The following is a 7,439-nucleotide window of genomic DNA, read 5'->3' as shown; positions in this document are numbered from 1 at the left end:
AGCAAATATACTGATGAGTTGTAAAAGGAAACAAGGATGGGCTGGAAAGGCTCTCTTACTCCTACTTACCATAGTCAATGCCATACTCAATCAAGGCATCTTCCCTGAAGCTCTCAAGATCATCTAGATTTTTCCACTCCTAAAAAAACCTACACTAGACGCTGATGATCTCGCCAACCACTGGCAATCAATCACTCACCTACCATTCATTGGCAATGTTAGAAATGGGGTCTCTAGTTGGAAGAGGTAGGAACCTTTGTCCAAATAGGGCCCTTGCTTCTAGTCAGGGTAAGGGGGATAAACTTCTAAAATAACCCCTGCTCACCCCCTTGGTTTCTTGGCACGAGCAGGCTTATCTCTGAGGCAGTGTGTAAAGCATTTATGAACACATACAGTAATACAGTGAAAACACTACAAATGGACACCACACCAGTTTAGAAAAGTAAGTAATCTTTATCTATACCAAACAGAACTCAAAATGACAAAGGTACACAATACAGTAATAAAAGTATGACTTTCAAATGGTAGAAATAGTTCAGTTCAAAGCAATTGCAGATGTAACACTTTTCACACAAAGTACCTTGGATGCGTCACACAAACAAACAAAACGGGTGGCAGGGAAGGTGATGCATCGGTTCCTTACACTCAGGGAAGGTGATGCATCAGTTCCTAGCTCCGGGGGAGGTGATGCGTCGGTTCCTTACCGGAGAGGAGGTGATGCGTTGGTTTCTTACTGTGTGGGGAGGTGATGCATCAGTTTCTTACTGCGTCCCCCAACAATGCGAAAGACTTGGCGCCTCGATGCGATGCGACAATCTGGGACGATGCATGGATTCTTGCAGCCACACAGCAGAGCTTGCGTCGGAATCGATGCAGTGATCTCGGACTTTGGACTCAATGCGCCTCGGCAGGTGCTGCGACGGATTTTTCAGCAATGCGTCGGAAACAAGTACGGATGCGTCACGCTTCTCGGTGCTGCGTTGATTGTCCAGCTCCCAGCGGAAAACAGTCTCTAGAGGTCCAAAACAACAGCAGGCACCTCTTCGCAGGTCAGAACTCCCAGCAAGGCAGTTCAGGGGAGCTAGTGGTGAAGGCTTTGTGTCCCTGAGACTTCAGAACAGGAGGCAAGCTCAGTTTCAAGTCCTTGGAGATCTGAGAAGCCCTGTGCTAGGTCAAAACCGGTTCTGTCCTCTCTGGTGCAGCTTCCTGGCAGGAGGAGGAGACAGCATTGTCCTTGGCAGACCAGGCCCATTCAGGTGAAAGGAAATCTCCTCCCCCTACTCCAAATGCAGCCCAGGTCTATTCAGCCAAGCTCTGACTCATAAGGCTCTCTGGAGCCACTGCTCCTCCCCAGCACCTGTCATCTAAAAGTCAGACATGCAATACACAAACCTAGCAGAGGCACAGTGGATGGCTAAGCAAGAAAATACCCACTTTCTAAAAGTGGCATTTTCAAACACAGAATATAAAAATCACCGTCACTAAAAGATGCATTTTAACATTTTGAGTTCAGGCATACTAAACTTTGTTTTCCTACCTTGTTCCCAGGTAGTTATGTTTATAAGGTGTTATAAGCAAACTCCCCATTCTATCCTATGGGAACAGGTAGCCTTGCAATAGTGAAAAATGAAATTGGCAGTTTTTCACTATCAGGACATGCCACACATACCAGGGCATGTCCTACCTTTCACATATATTGCACCCTGTCAACAGGGGTACCTTGGGCCTACCTTAGGGGTGACTAATATGTAAGAAAAAGGAAGGGTAGGGCCTGGCAAGTGGGTGCACTTGCCAGGTCAACATGGCAGTACTAGACTGCACACAGGCTCTGCAATGGCAGGCCAGAGTTACATTTACAGGCTGCTTATGTGGGTGGCACAATCAGTGCTTCAGCCCTCAGTTCTACTGGGCAGAATTCCTGTTATTTGCTGAGACAATATACACTACAAGCCTGACTTAATGACAGGATGGCTTCAAACCCTTACTTCCACTGAATGCCAAGTCACTTGGATTCACCCTGTACACCACCCTCAAGGAACACAGTTCAGTTTTACCCTGTCGCCCTTGCGGAGGTCCTGACTGCCAAATTTAGATATGTCAGTCGAGTGAACGGACATTTCTAGCATTCACAGTTCCTCTGTGGCATACCAAACAGAGTTGATAGGAACATATGGACCAGCCCCTTCAAAAAATGGTGACTTGAAGAGAGATAGCTGGTCAGGTTAACGTACGAAGGCCGAAAGGGCAGAGAGGTCAACTTTAACTGTTGCCACAGCAAGGTCTTGCTGGGATAATGACTTAACAAAACAGGAGAACCTCCAATAGCTGCACATCCATTTATTCCATTGTTTGGGAAGAGCACCAGACAACAAACTTCTCCCAGCATACTGCATTAATTGATTTGATTGATGGACATCCGGCTGCCAAGATGACACCAACCACCTCTAGAGAAAGATTGTTTGCCATCAACTGTAGGAGCAAATTGTCCAGGCTCGGCTGCCAGATTAAGCCCTGTTGCTGCAACAGGAGGTCTTCCCAAAGGTGCAGCCGGATTGGAGAGCCTGTGCTCATGGTCAGAAGTTCCAGGTCCACACTCTCCTCACCCAGTCTTGAGCCACTAGGATGACTTGGACCGGGTCGTTATTGATCTTCTTGAGTACCCTGGCAGCAAAGGGAGGCATGGAAAGGCATACACAAGTCTTGACCCCCAATGCTAGCAGAAGGCATCTCTGAGGAAGCACTGCCTTGGGAATTCCAACGTGCAAACATTTTGACACTGCATGTACTCTGCAGTGGTGAAAAAAATTGAGACAGGGTTCTTCCCATTCCTGGATGATGTCATGTGCCACCTTCAAGTGTAACTTCCAACTGTGATCCACTAGGCAATGCCGGATGAGGTAGTCCACCCTGACCTAATTCTACCAGGTGGGAAATCAGTGAGACGCCCTGAAAGTTCAAACTCTACCATAGGTGCAGATCCTTCTCGCACTGGACCAACAACTCCACTCTGCCCTTTTTGTTTCAATACTACATGGCGGTAAAGTTGTCCGTGACCCTCTTCCCTTTGAAAGGAAGAATGTTTTCAGTGCCAGGCAGATCACTCGCAACTCCAAAAAGTTGTTGTGGAGGTGAGCCTCCATCGGAATTCAGATTCCTCGGATCTCCACCTCTTCCAGATGTCCTCCCCAACCCAGCAATGATGCATTTGTCACAACCATAAGCTATGGATGGAGTAGGAAAAGGGGTCTGCCACTGGTCAGCTTGAAGTAGATCTCCTTCGACACCTGGAAGGACTCCAACAGGTTCCCTTGATGTTGAGCCCACTGAGACTTCAGATCCACTGTAGAGCCCACATGTGCAATCCTGCATGGTCCACAAGCACGATGCAGGAGGTCAAGAGTCCCAGAAGCCTCAAAGCCACTCTAATTGAGACAAATGTTAAGGGTTGAAACATTTAGATCAGAGCTTGAATGTCCTGAACTCGTTGAGGCAGAGGGAAGGCTCAAATAAGCACCATGTCCAGGATGGCTCAGATGAAGAGGAGCCATTGTGAAGGAGTCATGTGTGACTTGGGAACGTTGTCTGGAGATGGCTTGCAGCTGTCTCAGGCAAGTCCGTCTTTAGCAGCCAGTCATCGAGGTATGGGAAAAGTGGTATTCCCAACCTCCACAGTTGGGCTGCGACCACTACAATCACCTTTGTGAACACCCGAGTTTTGCTGGTGAGGCTAAAGCATAGTGAAATGAAAGTGCTCCTGGCCTTCCAGAAACTGCAGGAAACATCTGTTGGACAGGGATGTGAAACTATTCGTCCTGCAAATCCAGCATTACCATCCAATATCCTGGATCCAGGGCAGATAGAACTTGGGGCAGGGTAAGCATTTTAAACTTCTCCTTCCGGAGAAACAAGTTCTGAGGGCAAAGATCTAAAATGGGACAGAGTCCCCCATTCTTCTTCGGCACCTGAAAGTAAGTGGAGTAGCAATCAGTCCAGAACTCTGATTCCAGCACCCTCTCTAGGTCTCTGTTGGCAAAGAAAGTTTGAACCTCTACATGCAGGAAGGACAAGTGGTTCCCAGGATGAGTTATGGTGCAGGTGGCATGTCCAGGGGTTAGTGAAGAAACCTTTGTTTAGTGAATGTCAACATTCTTTTTGACTTCCTGTCAGGCGGTGTGGTAGGGAATGCATTGGGGCTCTATCGGCTTGTTCATGCCTAGACGATTGTACTCGCTGGGGTGGGATGCTTCAATGGGGAGTCCGGATCTCTTGGAGCTGGTCTATGCCACCACACCGCCTCTCTATTGAGGAGGCAAGATCATGGTTTTCTCCAGGTACACACCAGCACGTTGGTTAAAGCCTTTTTAAAGGAGAACAGAGGTTCCTGAGTAGATTGTGAGGTGTTAAAGACCTCTGTTTGGAGAGTTATTTTGACTTTTTGTGTCAGCAGGATGAGGTTAAGTTACTCAGCCACCTCCCAAATCTGTGTGATGAAGTCATCCTGTCATCCAGTCACTGTGATGCAGTGTTCTGTAGCCATGGTTGGCTTTGTTGAGGAGAGTCCAATGTCTTGTTAGATCAGCCATCCTGAAGGTTATCAAAAATATTGTCTTCATCATATTGATTGTCACCAGACACCAGCACCAGAAAAAGATCAGTATAAATCCATGCTGGCACACTATAATAAAAAGTTAATTGCTGAGAAGAGCCAATACTACACATTGCAAATAGAGAAGGCTGGTAACTCCAGCAAAGAACTTTTTAAGACCATAAAGAACCTGGCTATAGTTACAAAAGATGATTCCGTCAACTGTAACCAAGACTTTTGCAACACACTTGCTCACTCATTTAAAATAAAGGTGTATAAAATATATGATCAGTTTGCAAACCACAAATCTAACACCAATGTCATAGAACAGGAAGCCAGTGTCAAAGCGTCTTTTTTAAATGTTACCCCTACATTTTCAACTCAAATAGCTATGCTTCTTCCAACGGCCAAATCAGAATCTCCGGATGATCCCTGTCCTCCTAGGATCCTACAAAACATCAGCCATCTTATTAGTCTGCAGTTATCTAGGATGTTTAATCAGATGCTTTTGCAAGGACTTTTTCCTACCATGTGGAAACAGGCCTGTATATTGCCGCTTCTAAATAAAACAACTTGAACATAACGGACCCGGGCAATTACCGTCCTATCACGATTCTCCCTTTTCCTGCGAAACATTTTGAGAATATAATAAATGTTGAACTCTCCACTTTTATTGCAGACAATCAAATCCCAGACCAGAGCCAGGTTGGGTTCAAAGTTAAACACACAAGATGATGGACGGAATGTTGCACATTGGCAAAACATTCACCCCCAGTCACAGATCTGGGTTTAATCCATCGTTATTTTGCTCACCACGCCAGCCCAGTTCAGACATGGCCATATGCAAATCAGTCTTCACCCTGTGCCTCATGGGAACAGTCCAGCCCGAACTGCCAAGCCATGTCTTCCCTGGACCGGAATCAAGCATTCTAGGACCGGTTTCGGGGATTCAAAGCTAGTCATAGCACTGAGATGGCTCTGATAAAGACCACGGAGGAAATTCGCACTTCACTGGATGGCGGAGGGTCGGCAGCTCTCATTCTGCTCGACCTATCCGCGGCGTTTGATACCGTGGACCATACACTTCTGCTTCAACGACTAAAAGCCATAGGTATAGGAGTAAAGGCCCTCTCCCTTTTAACGTCATTTTTATCAGATAGAACCCAAACAGTACACCTAGGCGATTTTAAGTCAGCACCTTTTGTCTTGCCTTGTGGGTTCCGCAGGGCTCCTTATTGAGCCCTATGCTTTTTAACATTTATGTTTCCGAACTCACTCCTCTGATTAGAAGTTTTGGCCTAATCCCTACTTCCTTGTGCCGACGACACCCAGTTGGTAATTTCTACCATGGATAAGGAAGTTAACTACTCCCTCAAACTAAATGACTGTATGATCACACTGAGCAACTGGATGAGTAAGCACTGCTTGAAGTTGAACTCACGCAAAACTGAGGTGGTGTTGTTTGGAACCTTTTTCCACCATTGTCGCCAGCTTGGTGGCCAGACACCCTTGGCCCCCCTCCGACACCAGTAGCCAAAGCTAAAAATCTTGGGGTCATTATAGACGAGAAACTTAATCTTAAGTCCCAGGTCTCTAAGGCTGTGTCTTCCTCATACCTTACCATTAGAACCTTATGCAAGATTCAACCATTTATTCCCAAAAACACCAGAAAAACAGTGATGACCTCCCTGGTTTTATCAACATTGGATTATTGCAAAGGTCTATATATCAACCTCCAATCCAACCTACTCAGAAGGTTGCAGGCGGTGCAAAGCGCCACCGCCAGATTAGTCCTGGATGTTCCCAAATGTCAGTTCATCAGGTCAGGTATCCATAACTTGTATTGGCTGCCAGTTGGTCAGCGTGTTAAATTCAAGGCTTTCTGCACTGCACATAAGGCACTGCACAGAGAAGGCCCACAAATTATCCGGGACATTTTCAGCTGGTATTCTCCTAATAGACCTTTACGTTCGGCCAATGCCAACTTGATGCCCACTTCCAGATTCAAAAGGACAAACTGGGGTGGGAGGAGTTTCAGCTACAATACCATTAAGGAATGGAAGTCCCTTCCACTTTATCGTAGGAGGATTCCCTCTCTTTTTGAGTTTAGGAAACAACTCAAGACATGGCTTTTTAGAAACTAGCTTTTCCTGACACAGTGTGCAGAACCGGAAGCGCCTAGACACCCACGGGTATTAGTGTGCTATACAAATTATAATAACATAACATCAAGACTGTGTAAATGATAATGTGGGGTGTAGTATGGTACATTATATTTATTCTATTCACCTGTTTTATACAGTGCACGGCTACCCGACAACGGGCTTCCCAGCGCATTCAATACTTGCTGGAGTAAGGGTAACTAAAGAAGATTAGGGGAACAGGTAGGTTTTTAGTTTCTTTCTAAAACTCATGAAGTTGTTGTCTATTCTGAGGCTGATCGTCTGAGAGTTCTAGAGTTTGAGTGCCAGAAATGTGAAGGAGCGACATCCACTTCTACCTCTTCTAACTGGGAACAGCAAGAAGTTTGAGGTTGCTGGACCTGAGAGCCCTGTCAGTCCAGTGGGAGGGGACCACTTGATGGAGAACACATGGACCCACTTTAACGTTTTGCCCGATGTGTGATGCATAATACCTTGTATTGTACTTTGCAACTTATGAGCAGCCAGTGTAGACTTTTCAGTGTTGCACTGGCTGACACTATTTTAGGATTGCCTAACAATATTCGAACAGCAGCGTTCTAAATGACTTGAAGTTTATGGATGACTGACAATGGGCTGCCTAGGTACAACGAGTTGCCATAGTTGATATAGTTGAGGCGAGAGAGAATCAATCCTTCGATCACAATTCTTCG

The sequence above is a fragment of the Triturus cristatus genome, chromosome 1_1 (assembly GCF_964204655.1).
Source record: "Triturus cristatus chromosome 1_1, aTriCri1.1, whole genome shotgun sequence".
Classification (NCBI taxonomy): Eukaryota; Metazoa; Chordata; class Amphibia; order Caudata; family Salamandridae; genus Triturus; species Triturus cristatus.
The sequence above is the reverse complement of the archived record's forward strand: the minus strand, read 5'-3'. Positions refer to the sequence as shown.